Here is a 24229-nt window from a genome sequence, read left to right as displayed (position 1 = left end):
AAAGCAGAGAGATGTGATGAGGAGAGGGCCCTGGACCTTTTCCAGATCTTGGCTCTAGCGTCTTCCTGAGGCCTTGCTGCCGTTCCGTTCTTGGTGAACCATCTTCATACTATTTCTAATAAATCCTTCCACATTAGCTTAAACTGGTTCAAGACAATTTACTGACACATGCTCTGATGCTTGTAGTTGTCTCTCAGCAAGCTAGCGTCTGACAGTCATCAGGAAAGGCACAGATTTAGAAATGCTGTATTCTAGCATTAGCAGTGGTGCCACACAGATTTGGTTCCTGTTGCCGACACACAAAGAATCTAAGTAGAAAAGACAAATATTGAGAAAATTGTTTTGATGTTAACAGGATGCTGTGACTGAGGGTAAAATGGAGACTGAGACATTTATCAAAAACATCTCAACATTTTATTTACAAATGGCATAAGAGCTAAGAAAGCCAAATACCTGTTCTTGTGAGAACACTCGGCCTATTCACAGACATCGGAAGTGCCTTCCCTGAGGAGTGCTGCTTTAGCTACATTCTGAGGAAGGCCCAGCAGGTGGCCAGGATGATGGCAGGGGTTGGAGAGGAGAACTCCAGGCAGAGGGAGTAGCCTACAATGGGTCCTGAGCTGAGGAGTGAGGCTCAAACAACAAGGAAGACCACAGCTGGAATCCAGGAGCCCACAGAAGCCACACACAGTGTAGAAGATGAAGCGAGGGTTTTCTTGGAGGGGGAGGCCCTGGCAGTGTCAGAGTTACCGGACTCTGCATAAGGACAAGAGCTCTGGATCAGTTTTGAGGCTGCATAACAAATTGCCTCAGACTTGGTTTCAGAATAAGACACTATGCTTGTGACCAGAGGGCTTTGGATTTTTATTTTCTTAGACTTTGGAATATCTGCATATATATAATAGGATATATCTTGGGGAGTGGAAACAAATCTAAAGACAAAATTTATGTGTTTCATATATACTTTACATTCATACACCTGAAGGCCATTTCATATAACATTTTCAGGGCACCTGTGTTTTGATATGACTGGCCACATGAGGTCAGGTGTGGAAGGCCAACACTCAAGATGTTTCAGATTGGGGAGCATTTTACATCTCAGGTTTTCAGCGTAATGGAAGTCTCTGGAGAGCTGAAGTCCAGCAGATGGGTTTTTCTCCTGACCAGAATCAGCGTGGTAGCTGGGAAGTTCCAGGGAGGAATTCCCTTCCACGTTCACTCAGGCTGTTGGCAGAACCTCCCTCCCTCCCTGGGGCTGTGGGTCTGAGGCCCCAGTTTCCTTTCTGTTAGCCAGAGGTCACCATCAGCTCCTCCTGGCCACCCACATCCCTTTGCACGCGGCCCCCTCCATCTTTAAGGCAGCAATGGTGTAGTCCTCACATTCTGAATCTCTGTGACTCTGTCTGGCAACAGTCAGAGAACACACTGCAGCTTTAAAGGGTTTCTTTGATAAGATTAGTCCCACTCAGATAATTTCCCTCTTCAGGTTAACTGATCAGCAACCCCAAGTACATCTGCAAACACCTTTTGCCATGGAATATATCATAATCACGAGAGTGATACCAGGGAGCTGAGGTCAAAGGGACGATCTAAGACTCCATCTACAACACATTTGAGAGAGTGAGAATTCAAAAGCTGACACCACTACTACCCATCTCTGGAACTGGGGCATCTCATACAGATGTCCTCATCAATAAAATGATGATGACAGTGGTGCCTACTTAAATTCACTGCATTAAATGAAGTAATGTTTATAGAAAACCTGGTGGAGTACATGATAGATTAATAGTTCAGTAAATGTTGATCACTTTTTTAAAAAGAAATTTGGACTCTGGTCTATGAGCAAAAAGGGGAGGAATACATTAGATTTTATATTAAATAAAGAGATGGAATTAGGCAATTGGAGGGAAAACAAATATGGGCTATGAATGAATGACTATATCCCAAAGGACTACCACAAATCCCTCCCCAAGTTTAGTTGAAAAACACTGCATCCCCAGCCTTTTGTAAATTTTAACCATAAATGTGATTCATATTTTAAGCCAAGTGTTTTCAGTATAATACACTGTATTCATGCATATTACATGTGTATAATGGGCTGCAGTGTGCATCGCGTCCAACAGCAAGTGCTCTGGATCAGCTTTCCTGGGTTTGAGACTCCCCACAACCTCTACCACTTAAGAAATCTAAGGCAAGTTTCTAGGCTTTTCTATGACTCGACTTCTTCATCAGAAAGATGGAATATCAGACCTACCCCATGGAATTCATGCGAGGATTGCATGAAGTGATAGCTGTCAGGCTCTCACACAGGTGTATCACAGTTCGCATTCAGTCAATGCCATCTACAACTGTATAGAAATTGTAGCAGGTCTAACTTCAGGTCTTCAGAGTCAGGCACTTATCTGTATGATCACAGTCTTCTAAGAGCGCTGAGTTCCTGGCTTCCTAAAGCACGTCAGTATGGCCTTCTCTTTATAGTCCACAGTTTCTGCAGTGCTTTTGGTTTAGCTAATACCTTTCCACCTAGATAATGGAAAGACTTACAAACTGAACTTGGAAATTGATGATAACTGACCTTGAGAAACTTCAAGAAAACAGACTTTGGTTAGAATTCTTTATTGTATCTTTGGTTTCCTCCTGAAAACTCCAGAAAAAATGGTTTGCTTAGACTGCCTATTTTGTAACCTCTCAATAGCAGTGAGTTTTCCCTTTTCAAGTCTACAAAAACATCTACATGTATCCTCCCTAGCCCTGGGGAAGTAGACACAGGTTATTTTCTGCTGTGATGGAGGGGAGCCTGAGAGTCAGCAAGGATGAGTGGCTGGTGTCATGGTTAACCCTTCTCAGGTGGGAGAGAAGTTGATGATCAGCCTAGAGGAGAGAAGAAGGGTGGGGAGAGTAGGGTGGACTCGGAAGTAGAAGGATATGGTCAGCTCCAGCTCCTTCAGTCCTAAAACTGAATTGAAGCTGCTAAGCACACTTAGCTTTGAAATCCAGAGGGTCAACTCAGGAGATCCCATACAAAGGGGCACAAGGTAGAGACTAGGGAAAAAATCTGAGCTGAGAGAGGAAGGAACAGTTAGTCCAAATCAGGTACAGAAGCAACATCTTCACTTGAGGGAGAAGAAGGAGGGAGAGGGAGGGCCAACATCTTGCATCCTCAGTGCAAAGGCTGAGGGAGGATCCAGAATGCCTGTAACCTCAAGATTTGTTCCAGGCCTACTGACAAGAGCTACTCACTGGAAAGCTCCACCCCAGGAGAGGACATTACTTGGGAAGGTGACTTATACAATGACAGAGAAAAGTGCATCCCCGCCACTCCAGTTAGTAAACCGAGGCCTTCAGTTGAGTGGAAGGATCACTAGTCACTGAGGAAAATGGTCAGCATGAAAAAGGGTTACATGAACTAACTGAACCATTGATATCCCAGCTACCCCACCCCCGCCCCAGGAACAAATAATTGGAAACAAAAGGGAAATCAGAGAAAAAAGCCAAAGCACAGTAAGCCATAAGCAGACATAACTGAAACCTAAATTAATGATTTAGAAAATAAGGCCTAGGAAAACTCGCAGAACATAAAGAGACAAAGTGGGGAGAAACAATTAAAAGATACTGAAATAGGCCCAGAGATTCTACATTTATATAACAGATGCCTCAGACAGAGATGACAAAATCAGAGGGAAATGGAATCTAAAACCCTAGGGAAAGGTAATTTTCCCAAACTGAAGGAAATACAGAGAATAATGACACCATGACATGACACCTAGATACAGCTTCTGGACTTCCTCTACTCCAAGCACAAAGAGAAACCTGGGAGAGCTTCTATCAGAAACTGTGAACCAAACCCATTAATATATGCAACATAAAATTTCCCTCCACGGTTGTAATGCTTTTCACAAAAACTAAGGGATTGGCATTCTATCACAAGTTAGCCACTGTTTGGGACTCCTGCATCCCATATTGGATTGCCTAATTTGAGACCTGGCTACTCCTCTTCTGGTCCAGCTTCCTGCTAATGCACATGGAGGCAGCAGGCGATGTGTCAAGTATGTGAGTCTCTGCTAGCCACCTGGCAGAACTGGATGGAGTTCCTGGCTCCTGGTGTGAGACTGGCTCAGCCCTGACTGTGGCAGGCATCTGGGAAGTAAACCAATGGATGGAAGGTCAATCCCCCCCCCCCCACTTCAAAAGAATTGAAAGAAAAATTGAAGTACTGAGATATTTTGTTTTGAAGCAATATTTTCTGAAGTTTGGTAATTTCTTCCATATCCCTTTTTCCTATAAAATTCAACTAAAAAAACTTAGTAAGTTTTTTTAAAATTTTTTAAAAGATTTTATTTATTCAAAAGTCAGAGTTACACAGAGAGAGAAGGAGAGGCAGAGAGACAGAGGTCTTCCATTCGATGGTTCACTCCCCAGTTGGCCGCAACGGCCGGAGCTGTGCCAATCCGAAGCCAGGAGTCAGGAGCCAGGACTTGGGCCATCCTCTATCACTTTCCCAGGCCATAGCAGAGAGCTAGATCGGAAAAGGAGCAACTGGGACTTGAACCAGTGCCCATATGGGATGCCAGCGCTTCAGGCCAGTGTGTTAACCCGCCAAGTCACAGCACCGGCCCCAATAAGCTATTTTAAAACTGATTTATTTTTGAAATACAGAGAGAAAGAGAGATCTGCCTTATGCTGGTTTACTCTGCTAATGCCTGCAACAGCTGGAGCTGGGCCAGGTTGAAGACAGAAGCCTGAACTCCATCTGGGTCTCGCACATAGGTGGCAGGGACCCAAGTACTTGAGCCATCACCTTCTGCCTATCAAGGCATGCATAACCTGAAAGCCACAAGGCAGGACTCAAACCCAGGCACTTTGATATGGGATGCAGGCTACTTAGATGAACTGCTGTGCCAAATGCCTGCCCCTAAAACTATTTTTTAAGTTGATACTGGGTCAAGAAGTTGATAGCATGTGAAGAGCCGTAGTTAAAGAATGGAGCAATGAATATGGAAAGGAAAGTATAAAGTAATCTGGCCCTGGAATGAGCTGAGGACAGCATGTGGGGTTCTTTAGTGTTCCCCAGGAACATCTCTTCAGTGAGTGAAGTTCACTGACCACTGTGAACGCCTTTATGCTAAACATTGCCAACTCCTTTGCATTTGTCTTTTGAAATACGAATGTTATACTGTATTGCTGATACTATTAAGAACCTCACACCGTACCTGAATGTGTGTCTTCAGCAATAGAAAACTATCCTCAAACTCTGCTCAACATTCTATCACCACAGGAACTTTCAGGTATATATATATATATATATATATATATATATATATATACACACAAATTCACCTGCTGCCGACAGACCTACAGAAGATGAGGTATCCTACTAGTGCAGAAGAGCACTAGAATCAGAGAGCCCTGGGTAAGTCACTCTTCTGCTATGAATTGGGGTAACATACCTGCTTATTAACCTTCATTTTGGTCTCTTACAAAAATAAATGAATGGTACTCACCTTGCAGAAATGTGAAGCCTTGAACAGATAAGAGATATACGATGTCTAGCATTTAATAGTTGTTCAACTAATGATAGTTAATTCCCTACTAGTTTTATTTGGAGGCAGAACTGAACACTTTAAAAGCACCTACTGAGGTGAGTGTTTGGCCTAGCAGTTAAGATACCTGTTGAGAAAAAACACATCCCTATCAGAGTACCTAGATTTAAGTCCTGGCTCTGCTCCAAACTCTAGCTTCCTGCCAGTGCAAACTCTAGGAGGCAGTGGAGATGGCTTAAGTAATTAGGTTCCTACCACCTGCATGGGAGGCCTGAGTTGCATTCCTGGTCTTCAGGAATTGCTCCAGCCCTGGCCAGCCCCAACTATTGCAGGAATTTGGGGAGTGGACTAGTAGATGTGAGCTCAGTCTGTCCCTGCCTCTCTCTGCCTCTTGAATAAGTTTTTAAAGCACCAATTACTTGTAATGCCTTCGAAATAGTAGTATCCTGACTACTCAGCAAAGATTTTCAAAATACATCCCCAGTCCGCTTGCTAACCACTCCTTAAATAATATTAACTGCTAATTCTTACTCTTCTCAAAGTTGCAGCTGCTTGAAGTGGTAAGTGTCTTTGTTCCAAGGTGTCATGGTTACTGAAGGATTCAATCCCAGGCTCATATGGCCTGCTCCTTTTGAAGTTCATCCAGAGAAAGAAAACCACACCCAAGGAAGAGTGCTCCAATTTAGTCATGCCCTGGGGATAAACCAGCTAAATCTGGGGTAAGGCACAGTGGGAATAAGAAATTCAACAACCAGTTAATGAAAACATATTAGGAACAAAGCAACCAAATACCTCGTGTGCTTTTATATCCCCACATCCTCCCCATCACATCTTCCAAATCTGACCACTGGGAATATTTTTTGTTGCTGTCTGCTAGTCTAGTGTTAAGTCTGTAATGAGCTGGATGAATCACTCCAGGAGAAGAGTATTAAAGATGAGGTGTCCAAAAAAAGGAATTCAAGTTAGTATCAGACTTTGTCCGTTAGTGCTTTGCCTTTCTGACTTTCCATTTGTCTTCAAGGGAATTCACTGAGCTCCAGAGCGCACGTGTAATGGGTTCACACCCAAACACCATTCTTCTAAACAGCTCCACTCTGCTAACAGGGTTTCTTTGCTTGCTTCTCATGCTACATACAAGCCGTTAGCAGGTTTTTAAGTTACTTTTTCTACAGTGCATAGATTTGTCCACATTATTGAGGGACAATGATTTTGGATGACAGCTGGTTTTATTCTGAGATGCATCTTTTAAAACCTTAGGAGTGGGTGTTTGGCCGAACACTTAAGAGGCCTGTTAAGATGCGTACCTCCCTCCCGTATCGGACTGCCTGGATTTGACACCAGATTCTGACTCCAGTTTCCTGATATCACACAACCTGGGAGGCAGCACTGATAGATCAAGTATTTGGGTTCATGCCACCCACATAGGAGGCTTGGATGGACTTTCTGGCTCTTGCTTCAACCCAGCCCAGTCCCAGCCATTGTGGGCATTTGGAAAGTGAACCAGTGGATGGAACCTTTCTCACTGGTCTATCTGTATCTCTATGTCTACCTCCCAAATAAAAAGTAAATTACAAAAATCTTAAAAGTGTTTAGTCTATAGAGAATATGTAAAATTATACTCATTTTTTGTGTCTTTTCCTTTTTAAATCTGTATAAGTGACTCAAAGTTCCATCTTTTTTTTAAAAGATTTTATTTATTTGAGAGTTAAGAGTTACAGACTGAGAGGGAGACAGAGAGAAAGGTCTTCCTTCCATTGGTTCCCTCCCCAGATAGCTGCAATGGCCTGAGCTGTGCCAATCCGAAGCCAGGATCAGCCGGGAGCTTCCTCCGGTCTCCCATATGGGTGCAGGGGCCCAAGGACTTGAGCCATCTTCTACTGCTTTCCCAGGCCAGAGCAGAGAGCCGTATTGGAAGAAGAGTGCCATGCTATGGCCTGGAAAATCAGTGGGAGATGGTGCATGTCCTTGGGCCTCTGTACCCATGTGGGAGACCTGGAAGAAGTTCCTGGCTCCCAGCTTCAGCCTGGCCAGCCCCAACCATTTCAGCCATTTGGATAGTTAACCAGCAGATGGTAGATCTCTTTCTCCTCTCTCCCTAACTCTGACTTTCAGATAAATAAATAAATTAAAAAAATGCTTCAGCTAAGTGTAGAAGGACAAGCTGGGTCAAGGCTAGAGAAATGTATTCTTGGTGAAGGGAACAGTACTGGCAAAGGAACCAGGAAACCTGTAATGCTTGGAGAATGTCCAGGAAAGAGAGAGGGAAAGGGAGGGAAGGGGAGAGAGAGCGAGCAAGCATGAGGGAATTAGAGCATGAGGACAGGGGAACGGTTGCATCTGTGTGTGTGAGTAAGGGGTGTGTGTGTGTGTGTGCGCGCGCGTGCGCTCATGGGTGCACACACAGTGTGAAGGGTTAGTGGGTCAAGGTCTTTGCCATTGAAATTAGTAGAGATTACCCAGGTAACCCAGGTAACACATAGAGATAAGTGAAAGAACAGGAGCTGGTAAGAAAAAAAAAAAAAAAAAAAAAAAAAAAGAACAGAGGAAGGTCAGTAGTCAAAAGTCAAAAGTTCTAGCGTGGGGCTGGCACTGTGGCGTAGCAGGTAAAGCCACTGCCTGCAGTGCCAGCATCTCATATGGGTGCTAGTTCATGTCCCGGCTGTTCCACTTCCAATCCAGCACTCTGCTATGGTCTGGGAAAGCAGTAGAAGATGCCCCAGGTCCTTAGGCCCCTGCAACCACTTGGGAGATCTAGAAGAAGCTCCTGGCTCCTGCCTTTGGATCAGCACAACTCTGGCCATTGCTGCCATCTGGGGAGTGGACCAGCGGATGGAAGACCTCTCTCTTTCTCTGTCTCTGCCTCTCAGTAACTCTGCCTTTCAAAATAAATAAATCTATAAAAATAGTACTAGTGTTTGAGTTTTGATTTTATTTTTCATCTGTGATAGTTTATCTTTTACTGACACTTGGATATTGTTACTTTGTAGTATTTGGAGGAACATTTCTGTTTTGGTTTCCTTGGGTAGTTTATTTTAGTGGTAGGCATTAACAATGTGTGTTTTTTTTATTTAAGGTATATTTTATTTTTTTAATTTGTTTTATTTTTTAATTTCTTATTTAAGGTATACAAGTTTCATGTATTTCATATATACAAATTTAGGAACTTAGGACCATAGTGATACATCCCACCCATGTGCCAACCGTTCTTCCTCCCTCTTATTCTTATTCTTACTCTTAACTTTTACAAAGATTTAATTTTCAATTGTAGGAATATTGCATTAAGTCTTGCTGATTTTCCCTCAGTATTGTTTTTTTCTTAATATTCTTGGTACATCCTTAACCCTTGTGGGTTGAAACCTAGAGTTTCTACCTAAGTGCCATCAATTGACCTCGGTGGCCAAGTCTTTGGCTTCTTCCTATAACTATGGTCAGTCATTCATTCTGTAACATCTTTTTTCTTTTCTTTTTTTTTTTGTAGTGAAATACACACAACATAACATTTACCATCTTAACCACTTTTAAGCATATAGTTCAGCGATGTTAAGCATATTCAGTGTTGGGCAACCAATCTACCGAACTCTTTTTATCTTGCAAACCTGAAATTCTATTTCCATTAAATAGCAACTCCTCAATCCCTTCCCTTAACCTCTGGCAGCCAACATTCTGCTGCCTGTCTGCATGAATTTGTCTGCCCTAGGTACCTCAAATAAGTAGAATCATACAGTATTTGTCTTTTTGTGAGTTATTTCACTTGGCATATTGCTCTTGAGGTTCACTGATGTTGTAGCATGTGCCAGAACTTCTTTCCTCTTTAAGGCTGTATAATATTCTATTGTGTGGTCATGCCACATGCTGTATACCCATTCATCTTTCAATGTGCACTTGAGTTGCATCCATTTTTTGGCTACTGCAAGTAACACTGCTAAGAACATGGGTGTACACAGTGTACACATATCTGATTTCAGTTCTTTTGTCTAATAGTTGGATCATATAGCAATACTTTGAGGATCTGCCTCTGTAGAACTGCAACTCTAATATGCTGCTATTAGAAACATAAAATGGTACAACCACTTTAGAAAACAGTTTGACAGCTTCCTAAAAATCAACTACCTTTTGATCTAGCCATTCTGCCCCTAGATATGGGAATTCACATGATCCCACAAATATCCAGAGAAGCGTTATTCATAAGGTCAAAAACTGGAAAACATCCAAATGTCCATCACTACCTGAATAAATAAAAGGATAAATAAATGGTAGTATATTCACAGAATAGAATAACTACTCAGTTTTACAGAAGAACAAAATATTGATACATGCTACAACATGGGCAAATCACAAAACAATTTGCTGAGTGCAAGAAATAAGATGAGGTTCTGGCATTGTGGCACAGTAGGCTAAGCTGCTGCCTGCAACACTGGCAGCTGTTGCAGATCAAGTCCCAGTGGCTCCACCTGCAGTCTAGCTCCCTGCTGATGTGCCTGGAAAAGCAGCAGAAGATGGTCCATGTACTTGGGCCCCTGCACCCATTTGGGAGATCTGGAAGAAGCTCCTGGCTCCTGACTTCAGCCTGGCCCAGCGCCAGCTGTTGTGGCCATCTAGAGAGCGAACCAGCAGATGGAAGATGTCTGTGTGGGCCTATATGCATGTTTATGTTGAACTCTGCATTTCAAATAAATCTTTTTTAAAAAATGAATTGTAAATACAATTCAATTGTGTTCTATAAAGTTCTAATAAATGTAATCTTCCATATAATGATAGAAATAACATCAGTGGATGGTGAAGGGAGATGGGGAAAGGGAGGAAGGTGGGACTACAATGGGGCATGAAGAAACATTTGAGGTGATAGGCATGTTTATTATCTTGATGTGGTGATGGTGTCAGAAGTGTTTCATATGTCAAAACCCAACAAATTTAAGTATGTAGAATTTATTGCAAGTCAATTGTCTCTCATTAAAGTTGCTAAAACTTTTGCTAGCTCAGTAAATAACAAATATAAAATAAATAAGCCTTAGAATGTACTATAAATGTACATTACAGAGTTAAAACATTTGGGTAAGTAATCTAAATATGAATGTCATTTAAAGTCTTCCTGTTTATATGAAAATCATAACATTAACAATCCCCTTTTATTGGAGTTGGAATGGAGACTAGAGCTAGAGAGCAGAAATGATATCCGAGTGACTGCCTCCTCAGACGGAGAGCTAGAAAAAAATTAAAAACTTGCCCAAGCTCAACAGCCAATCAGAAAGAAAGATTGGAAGGCAGACCTAGCTATTCTGGATAGCACTCATTTGCCCCTGCAGCCCTGCGCCCCATTCTCCACGCTGCCTACGCCGTGGGAGGAGACCTAAAAGACTGCAGCTGTGGTCCAGGTTGACTTCTGGCTTCCCATTGGGTATGGTTAGTCAAAGAGCAGCACTTGCAGGATCCATGCAGGAGGGAGGAGAGTGAGGTCAGGGGGTTCATTCTTACCATTTCTCCCTGGGCTCCACACTGAAGGCTGTATCTTCCCCACAGACTTGTCTTTCTTCAGGTTCCAACAGCTGCTCCTCCCCTTAGCTGTTCTGGCTACATATGCTTACCCAGCTGGTAATAGCACTGGGTGGCTTCCACACAACCTGCAAGGACACATGTACCCAGGACCTTGATTAAACATGCCTCAAGTGATCTACATTGAGTATGCCACTTGTTTCCTGTCAGGTCCCTACCCTATACAAAAACTTATCTCTTTTCCAAGCAGTTTGAAAAGGAGGCATCATTTTTTTGTCCAATAAAGGCATGATCAACTTTGGTGTCAGAATATTTAAACAGGAGGAGACAGCAGGCTGGAGAGAAAAGGTTGTGGGTGAGTATTTTGAAGATGTATCTGCAAATCCAACACAGTGTTTCATTGTGCCTGGGTTGAATGTGTACTTGCTGGATACCTGTAGGGGCTTAGCTATGATCTCCTAACAGCAAACTGACCCAACAATTCACTCCTGTTGGTCCCATATCTGACTCTCAACAGGTATAGGCAGGGCCTTAATATTTACGATCAGCTTTATAGAACTCTTATATCACAGGCAAAGGAAATGCACACTTACTTCTTGCCACTGATTTGTCTTTGAACCTACAGGTCACCCTTTTGTTCTTATGTCTCCTGCAGATACTATACCTCAAAGAAATGATGAAATGTTGCATAGTGATTAATGCGAACATCCCACAGAATCTCCTTCTCTTGAGATGGGTATTGGGTCAGTGAAACATTCTACTCATGTACCATTCAGTTCTTCTAGAGGTCACCAGTGAAGTGATTTTCCCTCCTTTAATTCCACATCCCTTCCACTCATAGAATGTGTCCCAGTGGTACAGAAAATGCATAAGGGTTTTTCGGAGCAAAGTGAAATATAGTTTTCATCAACACATGTGACAAAGGCCCTAACACAATTCTAAAAAGTCAGGGGATTTCTGTGTCTAGTGCTTGGAACTTCACCAAAATGTATGTGCCTGAACCAAGAGGTAGACATTAACCAGGTACTCTCCTTCCCCTTACCACTACCCATGGATCCGTCAGTGGAGGGGTCATTCTTTTGCCACTGCTCACGGGCTCCCATGTCCGGTGGCGAACACAGAGAGGGCAGGCCCCAGTTTTTTGTAACACAGCCTCCCTTCATATCCTTTCCCCCACCTTCCACCCCTAGGGAACTCATTCAAAGGTAGCATGCATCTGGTCATGTTGGCTCAGTCTCGTCTCTAAGAGTTTTACCCCAAGGGAAAGTGTGGTCGCCAACAACGCCTTGGCATCCACACATCTTGAGCTCTACTGCTGTTTCCAACTGTTCAGCATGTTTCTCACCACAAAGCTCAGCCAAAGTTGCATTTAGGTAGCTGGAGCTTAAGAAGAAGAGAGAAGATCAAATACCTTTTGTTCCCAATAGGCTAACTACTCTAAACAGCAACACCCTGGATTGGCATGCCGAGGCACAGTCACAAGCCACAACTGTGGTTCTTAAGCTTATGCCAGGAACCGAAAGGAAACACACACACACACACACACACACACACACACACACACAGCTATACTGTGTGGCAGCAACAGCAGGAACAGTTGTCTCTAAAGGAGATACTTGTTTCATGTTGTCTTTTACTCTTAGGTCGCATACCACTTTTGATTCTAATACTTTCCTTGTAGAGTGTATTCCACATGACCGTGTGTGTGTGTATGTGTGTGTGTGTGTGCCCCACTCAAATATATTGGTCTCTGTGACTATAATGATCCAGTCTGTGATATTTATCTCACGTCTCCTGGTTTTCGTAGAAACGACTCCATTGTTTCATTAGTTGGAAAATCTGGATCTGATCTTGGGATGAAGGATTGGAACATAACGACTATGCCTTTTAATGAAAAGATTAGCAATGGTTCCGAGCTGAATAGTCCTGTATTTGTTTAGAATGGGCCTTACATTTTGCTCTTTTGAGGAGAACATACAATACCCAGTCTTGTCTCAGATTTATATACCATTCCAATCCCCTCGCCCATGTTCTAAATAAAGGTGCTATGACTATATGTTTGAAATAAGAAATAATTCCAGTGGGCTATGGCTTTGTTTATAAAAGTGAATGCTAGACATTTTCTTGGATCTTTGGGAGAAATGACATCCTATACTGATGCCCTTTCTGTAATCACAACACTAACCACTTCCAGCCGCTGGTATTGTATTGCAGCATTTTGATGATGTTTAGTTTTACACTTATTAAAGAGCCATGTCCCGCATGATTATCCATTTTCCTGCATGTTGGCAGAGCACACAGCACCCTGGTCCACACAGGATTACACACTCTCACTGATTTTGCTGGCCGAGCATCGCTCATGCAGTTTGGCAGGGAATCCTCACCGTCAGTCTTTTCCTAATTTGGTTTTACAGCTGGCGCGTCCCGGCAGCCCACTCATCCTCCGGTTGCTTACCAGGGGAGGGGACACACACGACATCATGTTGCTGAGGAACTGAAGCACCTTCCTTCACGCTGCTGCACACCGATGAAAAAAGCCAAGACGGCCAGTGACACCGCAGCCTTCATGCTGCTGGGCACCAGAGCTGCTTCCAGCCAGGACGCACACCCTGCCATCAGCAAACCGCCAAGAGTGTGTTCTCCCTTCCTTTCTCCTCATTCCCCTTTTCCCAGTTTTGCCAGTTATTAACGGTAGCACTTCAGAAGGAAGACGTTTTAAATCATGAAACTTGAAAGATTGAATGGGACCTCAGAGATGATCTATTCCAGTGGCTTTCAAACTGTTAGAAGACTCAGGGATCCCCTAAATGGGCAACAGAACTATTGCTTTTCCTTCCCCCAACCCCCAAAGGTGGGTTGCATGGCCCCCAGTGTCTTCAACTTAAGGCACCTTTGCTCTGACCTACTTTATATATTAAGGATCCTTATAAGATTTCCTTTGGCAAAAGGATTCTGTACGAGGGATGGAGGGGGCTGTAGGCATTTGGCCTAGCGAATAAGACCCCTGCATCCCCGATCAGAGTGTCTGTATTTGAGTCTTGTCTTTGACTCTTGATTCCAGCTTCCTGCTAATGAGAACTCTGGAAGGAGCAGTGATGGTTCAAGTGACTGAGACCCTGCTACCCACACGAGAAGCCCGGATGTCCAACCCAGCCCTGGCTGCCATAGGCATTTGGGGAGTTAATCAGTGGATGTAAGATCTCCCTGTATCTCTCTCTCTCTCTCTCTCTGCCCCACAAATAAATCAAATAAATTTAAAATTTTATTTTAAAAGGATTACATACTGAAGAAAAAAATCAATAAGTATGGGAACCACTAGGGCTGGGGAAGGGAGTGGTCCAAAGGTGGGTCAGCCAGTCAGATCAGGACCCACAAGTGTCTTCTGAGTCCTCGAGGTTCTTCCTGCACACCTCCTACTCCTCTGCAGAAACTGGATTTACCAAATACCACATTGCTTTGCCACTAGAATGTAGAAAGTCATTTTCCCCTGAGCTTTATAACAACGCTTGTCTTACCAGGAAAAGGTACCCAGTGACATCACTCCTTTGGTGATGGATGTCAGGTTATGGCAGCCAGTTTCCCACCTCCTGGATTACAAGGGAACTTGCATTTAAAGCTAAATAGGATTGAAGTTGAATTGTACTGATAGCCAAGGGCCCTCGAAGTGCTCTTAGATCCCCCAATTCAATGCACCCAAAGCCAATACTTGGTGACAGACCACTTCTGGGTCCCTCTTTGCCTAATTCTGAATCAGAGTGACAGGCTCTCACTGGCACTCCTCCCAGGAGACAGGGGCCCAGCTGTCTGTGGTATGCTCCCTAACCCGCCCCATCCCTCTGTATTCCTACCCTTCCCTGTCCTAGGCTGGAATCTCTGTTACCTGCAGTGGTGCGCTTCCGTCACTCTGTCTGCCACACACAGGGAAGAAATCGCTTTCTCAGCTTGGTCATAAATATTCAAGGAGTGCCCTGCTGCCCCCTCAAGTCCCTTCCCAGGTGAAAATAATTCCTTTGAAAGTGATTATGGCCATGATTTGACTCAGAAGCAGCCTAAGCATCCCGGCCTTGGGGTCCAGCGGACTTCTGCTCAGCAGAAAGTGCTGGACTGCTGGGACCTGGAAGGACTGGGCTCTCTGAACAGGGAGCACGGATTGAAGAGATCATCACACTCCACTCTGTGCCTGCGAAGACCTCAAGTCCAGAGGGGAGCCCAGGACACAAAGCAATCCCGTCAAGACTCGCCTCGGCATGGGCATGTTTGACACAGCAATGAAGATAAAGCTCAGAGCACCTGGGTTCAAGTTTCAACTCCACTCCCAATTCCAGCTTCCTACTAATACACACTCTAGGAGGCAGTAGGTGATGGCTCAAGTGCTTGGGCCCTGCCACCCACGAAGGAGACCCAGGTGGAGATCCTGGCTCTTGGCTTCTGCCTGGCCTTCTCTCAGCCTCTCTCTCTCTCCCTTTCAAATAAATATATATATTTATTTAGAGTTTCAACTCTTGCCCTCTTCCCAAGAGGACCACGAATAGTACCCTAAAAAGAGAACACAGAACTTTCTTCCTTTCTCTAATCTATAGGAAAGGGGGTCGCAGGAGAGGAAAACACAATTGGGTGGCAGTGGGTAGGTAGTTGAGGGGGTTGAGTTTCAGACTGAAGAGTAAATAATCTCAAATTCCACAGTCAAATGCTCACATTCTGAGAGTATTTGGTTGTGGGGAGCAGCTCGGACTAGACTAAGTTACTGGAATTAAGACTTATTCTATGCATCTGCTCTCCCACAATATGGCGCTGGGAGAGAAGTAAACAGCTTCCGCACAGCTGCCTCCAGTTCAACCAATAAACTGTAGGACCTGCTCCTGATTGGAGAGCAGCGTACTCAGCGTGTGGGCAGCCGAGTTGGGATTGGCGGAGGAGGACTATAAAGGAGGAGAGAGACGGCATGCACCGGGAACATCTAAGGGGAACATCTAGCTGAAGGAACACCTGTGCAGCCCCCGAGAAAGCCGGCCGGCGGTGTGCCGCTCCCCTGCGGAAGTGGGGAATGTGGCCAGGGGGAACTGCCCTTCCACGGAGGTGGAAGGGATAGTAGCCAACCCGGGAAGAACCAGCAGCAAACCCGGGGAGGGCCGAGCAGACGAAAGAACAGCGCAGGGTCCTGTGTCGTTCCTCCACGAAGAGGGGGAGCGACATTTGGTAGCAACTTATAGCAAACAGGATGCTGAGAGGGGCCAGGCAGGGGGACGGAGATGGTGCAGTCTCAGACAACTTTGGAGAAAACATCCTACTGCCATCTTCTTGTAAAGAGAAGAAGCGCTTGCATGGGGTTGGGGGAGATCTTTACTTTGCCTGGATCATCGAGTTGAGCAGTCAAAGTGAAGGTTTTGCATCACTTGTGGCACCTGGTTTCCCTTCACACTCGATGGCAGAGGGCATGGTATCAGCTGGGCTCCAGCCTCTCTTTGTCCTTAGACCTCTCATTCTGGAATTCTCTTGCCTTTCCTCTTCCACCATAAATAACCTTCTTACCCTAATGTCTCTGCCAAACGAGTTTAAGAGCTTTACTGCTTCCCTTACTTTCCATTTGGGGATTTTAAGATGATTCCTCAGATGAAAATTTTCTTTGCGCTTTCATTTGGACAAAGATGAAGTTCAAGGCTCTCTGAATGGCCCTGCAAAGTGGGTGGACGATGATGGGTTTCCTGGCATCCCGGGGCAGGGAGACTCAGAAACCTGCCCTTAATTCTTCCACCACCCAGTGGCAGGATCAGGGGGCAGGGCTGGAAGGCTGCCATTCATGGTTTCCAGGCATCCACTCCTTTGTTACCTGTCCTGCCACGATGCATCATCAAAGCATCACCCTTGGAAGAAAAGTGTATTTCCTGAAGACCAAAGAAGGATTACAGCGCTTTTGTCTGGTCAATTTTTTTTTCAGAGGCTTTATGCGCAGTTTCCATTCCAAATGCTCTTTAGCCTGTCATACTGTCAAATGGTGGGTATGGGTAAAGACATGTGTTTACATTTGTGTGTCAGCTCCTGACGTTTGTATTTATTTGTACATATGTATTTTGTTTGTTCAAATAAATGTTTCATCAGAAGTGGAGTACAGTAGGGAGACGCAGAGAAGGAGCTGGCGCAATTCAAAAGCAAGTGAAATATTTATCAGTAAGACTTGGAATTCTGGCTTCTGGCTAATTGTAAATATGATCTGGAGGAGGAAGTATCACACCAGGGAGCTGGGGTCTCTATTTATCTTTTAATATTATTGTTGTATTATACAGTTTGCTGCATAAATAATTGGAATGAGAGTAATAACAATTTAGGGACCATTCAAATGTTATGTGTGCTATATTTCACTGATATTCACATTTCTGAACTGCATGTAGATTCATGATTCCCTGTTTAATGAACACACCGTGGAAAATTAAAGTTTTTCAAATGGATAAATTTTCTTAGTTCACCCCATTCAATAACATCCTTCATTATTTGGTCATTAAAAATCATTCAATGGTCCAAAAAAATAAACTTTTTTCAGACTACTTTCATAGTATTTGTTTTAAAACTGCTGTTTTTATATGGTTTTACTGGTAGGGAAAAGAAACCCAGAAAACGAATTGTCCCTGAATGGATGTGATTGCTGTGTTTACTGGAGTTCTTGGCTATGTACTTAAGGTATCATTAAAAAATATAACAACTAAGAATACAAGGCCAATGATTTTCACAAGCACAAGGGAGAACAGCTGCCAACGCAAGATGAATATTTCATCCTCTGCAAGAAAGACTTTCCATCTCTGCACATCTTATTATTCTTGGTTTATTATGGGAGTTATTATACTGAAAGGAGTTTCTGGAGGGATACACATAACCCATTCATCCTTGTACCTCTAGTGTTCACAATATAGTAGTTGCTCAAGAAACATCTGTTCAATGATGTCAGAGAATACCAATAGTAATCCTAAATACTCTGTTCCCCCATCTCCTTCAGAACGAACCAAGGGACAAACCACAGTAGATGCCTCAGAGAGGTAGACAGAGTCAGATCCTGCAGGGCCTTCCGGGCTCCTTCAAGCCCTATCTCTGACTTAGGGTGAGAGGGGAGGCAGAGCAATGTGGCGCTCTGGCTCAGGTTTAAAGGTCTTTAAGGAGCGAGCCAGGGAATGAGGAAGAAGGGCAGCCAGAGACCCTTGCCTTGTAGCAAACCCAGGCAAGAGACGATGGTTGCAGGGACTGAGGGTTGTAGCAGTGGAGGCAATAAGGGATGGCTGGGGGGTTGGAGTCTAGACCAGATTTGCTGATGGGTGATTAGATATGGGGTGCTTTTGGAGTTTCTGAAATTGTTCTGTCTCCCACTGTGTCATTTTTGCAGTTTCTTTACAGGTAAAATGAGAAGGATTTTTAATCCATCTTGAAAAATGTCGTCAGCATGGTGCCTAGTACATAGCAAGCATTCAGTACCCGTGACCCATCACACACACTTGCCAGGCAGAGAAGAGGGCACAGCAGCTCTGTAAGCACACAACCCGCAGGGATGGACAAGGGCTGCCCAGCTTCAGCGTATGCTCAGGACCTCGTGGGCTGAGGAGACTGGCAGACCAGCGCACCGTGCACCACCTGAGGGCTTCAGGCTGTGGGCGGCTTCAGAGGAGGAGAGAAAGGTACAGAGAAAGCAAAGGAAAAGTGTGTGAAGCACAAGACTTCTAGAAAAGTAAAAGGCTCCGGAAAGGACACTACAGTAATCTGCCCTTGACCTCCATCTCTGTACTGCCATAGTAGACATACCTGGAAAGAACAGAGGAAACTCTAAAACATACCTGACTCACTGAGACGTTTTGCATGACTAATTTATGACGTGCCAGAAAGGAAAGGCTAGAGAAAACAATCATGGAGGTATGGATCCCCTTGTAACTTTAACTCTAGTTAAGGGACATTTCTGGCTGCATGATTAGCCCTGGCCTCATCATGAAGGGAGTCTTTATTAAAGCTATGGGATTATTTTTGGCAAAATATTTCTTTTTTAATCTCCCTGTATGATCCAATCATAAGATCATGTTCAACAATGATTGAAAACACTCATTCATAGAGTTAGTGCTGACTTCCATTTTGATTCTGTGCTAACATTCATTGTGTTAGCTACAATGTTAAAATCATAAAATATTACTTATATAATTACAAAATTAAGACATGCTCACATTAAAACACTAAAAAGTTATATACATAATAGTAAGATGTGAAGATCTCCTTGATCCTGCAATCTCCAACATTTCTCTCATCAGAAGTGCTGCTATGAGTAGTTTTTGTGTGTTCTACCAAGAATGTTCTAAGTATATACAAACATATATGTGTGCATATAATTTTAAAAATTTTGCCTAAACAGGAGGAAGCAATTTACTCTATTCACTTAACAATATGCAGGAGGTTATGCCAGGATAAGGAGTTGAAAAAAGGCCTCTTAAAATTGAGAACAAAATATAGTTAAGAGTGAGAAAACATTTTTGTTGGAGCTCACTCTTAAGAAAAAAAACCTAAAAATCATAAAAGTAAATGTCTCACTTTAAACAAAATTTAGATTTTAATTGCAACCATGTGGCACTTCTTAGAAGCAAAACAGAAATCAAGTGTAGCTTGGGGTAAGGGGTTGAGTCTTTCCCCCTCCAAACTGTATGATAGCTCTATATATTTCTATTCACATTTAATTTTCACAGCATGATCTTAAGGAGGGTCATTTGTGCAAAACTATTTCTGGACTTTATCAGCTTTCCCAAGGATCTCAGTAAGAAATTCTTTGACTTTATTTTCTTTTGAAGTCTTTTTCTTATCATCATTCTTTATTGTTTCTGTCTTCTTTAATTGTCAATTAGTCTATGACTATCAGCCAACTGTTATGTATGATTTGAGCTGTTATCATCATCTGATGGGCAGAGATAAGTAGTGAGGAAAAACATTTGAGTGAGTAGTACATATTTTCATGTTTTGATGGCTTTCATAGTACTTCATTATCTTATTAGTGCAGTACCCAAATGACATCTATACTGGAATAAATGGTAAAGGAGAATCCTTTTTAGTCTGGGATACAGGGATCTAACAATCCTTTAAATAGGTTACATATATTTCCTACTTTACATTGTAGAGGTAGTCCATTATATATTTAACCAATTTCTCATTGATGGACAAGAAAGCTATTTACAGCTTTCTGAAAGTACTAACAATGCTGGAATGAGCATCCACACACATATATGTTTGTACCCAGGCAAGAAAAACAGATTTTTATAAGTGGAGTTGTAAAGTCAGTGGGTCCCAGTGTATTTGACATTTGATAGCTTCTATCACATTGCAATAGCTTCACTGGTTTATCCTCCCACCACATGCATGTCAGAGCCTGTGGATCACACCTTTGACAATTCTAGGTATTATCAAAACTTTTACATTTTTACCATTCTGGGAATTTAAAAAAAATAACATTTTGATTTCCATTTTTTAATTATAACTGACATTAAACTTTGTTTCCTCTTTTGTCTTTTGCCATTTTTTTAGTCTTCCTGTGACCTTCCTAGTCATGCTGTTTATAATTGAATTATTCACCTTTTCATGTTAATTTTTAGATATTTTTGCATATTAAAATAGTTCTTTGGTATGTGCAATGCATGTATTTTTCCTCAGTTCATTGTCTGTCTTTGATTTTGTTTGGGGTGCTGTTGTTATACAAACACTAACTTTTTACATAGTTTTAGAAGTCTTTCACTGATGACATCTGGATTTTGTGTCATGTTTCTTTACTGTAAAATTGTTTTTTAATTTCACTGGGTTTTCTTCTAGAAGTGCTGTATTTCATTCTCAGAAGCACATTAAATACGCTTGGACTGAGACCTTCACAGAGAAGAGTGTTTAGCATCATTGTGGGCTTGGTCATAATCGTAAAAGCAGGCTAGGTCATCACTGCATCCCTATCATCAAACATAGGAGTAAAAATTGTCTTAAGCACCATTGCTGCACTTTCTACTGCTAACAGGGAGTGCATTTGCGCCCACTAAACTTGTCTGATTACAAATTATGACTGGAGGAATGAAGGAAGAGTTTTTGTAGATACAAGTCACCAGATGTTTGCTAATGGTTCTGTTAATAGGAGCCTCAGGATTAGACTAGAACCAATGTTACAGGTCAAGACTGAGGCTCATGGACCAGACTACAGGGGAAGTTTGTGCAGTGCCTGCTGGCACAATACATAAATATCCAGATTTATTACTCTCTGTCTCCAGTACCGAATTTGCCCACAGATTTATAAAAGGGAAAACATGAAATTGAGATTTGTAAATATTTGAAGTTTACTTCTGAGATCTAAAAAGGCAGTAAGAAGACTAGTAATAAATTCAAAATAGAGGTTAGGGAATGCAGTAAGTTTGCAATTACAGGAATATAACTTAAGGAAGGAATCACAAACAATAAAATTTAATAATTTTACCCTTGGCTCATAAAACATCAAGCTCCAATTGACATAAATTATTAGCCTGAGGAAGAAAAATGGAGGTAGTTGAATATAGAGTCACAAAGGAAATTGTAGGCAGATTCGACAACTAGAGTTGGAGCTGCTAACTCTCCGGCAGAAGACTCCTTAGAGTTAGTGAAGACCAAAGCCTTTCACAATATTTACCAACATGCACAGTATCCTTTGCTCTTTCTCTGTAACTAGTGACATCTGGACAGCCCCTAAAGTTGGTCTTTCCAGGAGCTTGATAGGTTTTCCACTAAAAAAAAAAAAAAAAAAAAAAAAAAAAAAAAAAAAAAAAAAAAAAAGATTTATTTGAGAAGCAGAGTCAGAGAGACTTAGAGAGAGAGGGAGAGAGAGAGCGACATCTTCTATCTGCTGGTTCACTCCCCAAATGGCTGCAGTGGTGGAACTGGGCTGATCTGAAGCCAGGAGTCAGGAGCTTCTTCCAGGTTTCCCACTGGGTGCAGGGGCCCAAGCCCTTGGGCCACCTTCTACTGCGTTCCCATGCCATCAGCAGGGAGTTGGATCAGAAGTGGAGCACTCGGGACGTGAACCAGCAGGATGTTGTCGCCGCAGGTGGAGGCTTAACCTACTCTGCCACAGCACTGGCCCCTTCCACTTTTTATTAGTCAGAAACCCTCCTCCTCCTTCAAGAACCCAGTTAGCGTAAATCGGAGGACTGTGAACACGGGTCAGTTTTCAGGGCTACTGTTGGACTTGACTTAGCTAAAGTAGTAGACTCCTAATGAGACCGTGGGCTTCAGAGTCAGCAAAACTAACTTGCAGTTTCCATTTTGTGAGTTAGCATGTGTGTGTGCTTGGCAAATGAGTTCAGTTCTCCATGGCTTGATTTCCCCATCTTTAAAATGAGTCTATGCACAACTTCCAGTGGCAGACCCCACACAAATGGGGAGAAAGACATTGCTGCCTTTCTCGTTAAAACATCAGGGCCACTCACAGATGGTAGAGGCTTGCTGTGATTTATGAAAATGCAATTCAACAGCCAGATGAACTGCAAGGTTACCCCTTCCCCTGACCAACACAGCTGGGTCGCACAGCGTGATGTATGGACTGTAGAGAGAATGAGCTGGATTATGGCGAGGTGCCAGCCCCTGATGGTGCCATTGTTTAGTGAGGCCCCAGGGAGACCCAGGTTTTATTGAGTTCCTAGGCAGAGATTCCTTGATGTTAGGGAATGTGGGCCCAGTGTCCCTCCCAGGGATAAAATTGGTTGAGATGAAATGAGATGAAAAGTCAAGTCAGCTGGAGAGTTTCCTGGAAGGGAAAAAAGCCAAAGGAAATAAAAGTTTTGTCTGGTTCCTTTAAAAAAAAAATCCTTTATTTATTTAAAGGACAGAATGAATGGGGGAGGGAGGAGGCAGAGAGAAAGACCTTCCATCTGCTGGTTCACTCATCAAATGGCCACAACAGCCAGGACTGAGCCAGGCCCAAGCCAGGATCCAAGAACCCTATTATCAAAGTCTCTCACATGGGTGTCAAGGCCATCATCTGTTGCCTTCCCAGCTGCATAAGTATGGAGCTGGAAGAGAAGCAGAGTGGCTGGGACTCAAACCCACACTCCAATATGGGATGCCGGCGTCATAAATGTTGGCTTAACCCACTGCACCACGATGCCTGCCGCTGTCCTTGTTCCTGTTTCTGAATGCTGTCCTGTGATGCTCTAGGCTCTCATGATCATTACACAGCCGAGAGACTTAACCTGGAGCCCTGACACCGCTGAGTCATGGAGCTGATGTCAGAGCTCTCCTGTTTCCACCTTTCTGTATGAGAAAAATTCTCTTTAAGTCATGATGAGTTGGGTTTTATGCTCCTCAAAGTGGATGTTCTCTTATTGATAAAGGATCTTGGGGCCAGTGCTGTGGTGTAGTAGGTAAAGCTGCTGCCTGCAGTGCCAGCATCCCATATGGGCACCAGTTCGAGTCCCAGCTGCTCCATTTCTGATCCAGCTCTCTGCTATGGCCTGAGAAAGCAGTAAAAGATGGCCCAAATCCCTGGGCCCCTGCACCCACATGGGAGACCTGGAAGAAGCTCCTGGTTCCTGGCTTCAGATTGGCATAGCTCCAGCTGTTGCGGCCATCTGGGCAGTGAACCAGTGGATGGAAGACCTCTGTCTCTGTGCCTCCTTCTCTCTCTGTGTAATTCTGACTTTCAAATAAATAAATAAATCTTTAAAAAAAAAAAAGGATCCTAAGGACAGTTGTAAGGACTAAGTTGGATGGAAAAATAAACCTTCCGAGTCAGGAACACAGGAAGGACTGGGGATTCCAGGGCTCCCAGGATGATGGAAGTGAAGTGGTAATTATCATGCAAAGAGCTTGGGATTGAAATAAAACCACTTCATGCTGACTTTCCAGCTTTGTGTAGGCAAATCACCTGAGTTCAATTTTATACACTGTGAATTATGATGACACAGTTTTTTTTTTTTGTTTGTTTGTTTTTGGACAGGCAGAGTGGACAGTGAGAGAGAGAGACAGAGAGAAAGGTCTTCCTTTGCCGTTGGTTCACCCTCCAATGGCTGCTGCGGCCGGCGCACTGCGCTGATCCGATGGCAGGAGCCAGGAGCCAGGTGCTTTTCCTGGTCTCCCATGGGGTGCAGGGCCCAAGCACCTAGGCCATCCTCCACTGCACTCCCTGGCCACAGCAGAGAGCTGGCCTGGAAGAGGGGCAACCGGGACAGAATCCGGCACCCCGACCA

General features: G+C 43.4%; 1 long non-coding RNA gene across 3 annotated transcripts in view; it reads right to left on the bottom strand.

Moving 5' to 3' along the window:
* LOC149128777 (uncharacterized) overlaps positions 1 to 24229 on the bottom strand; it is a 102683-nt gene that overhangs the window by 71418 nt on the left and 7036 nt on the right. For all 3 annotated transcript variants that reach the window (XR_016213655.1, XR_016213657.1, XR_016213654.1), the window contains exon 2: positions 11013 to 11158. This is a non-coding gene — a long non-coding RNA (uncharacterized LOC149128777). The remainder of the gene's footprint in view (positions 1 to 11012; positions 11159 to 24229) is intronic.

This window comes from Oryctolagus cuniculus, chromosome 1 (genome assembly GCF_051225735.1).
Source record: "Oryctolagus cuniculus isolate XC-2025 breed Fujian yellow rabbit chromosome 1, ASM5122573v1, whole genome shotgun sequence".
NCBI classification, from domain to species: domain Eukaryota; kingdom Metazoa; phylum Chordata; class Mammalia; order Lagomorpha; family Leporidae; genus Oryctolagus; species Oryctolagus cuniculus.
Note: the sequence above shows the minus strand (reverse complement) of the source record. Positions and strands in the feature narration are given on the sequence as shown.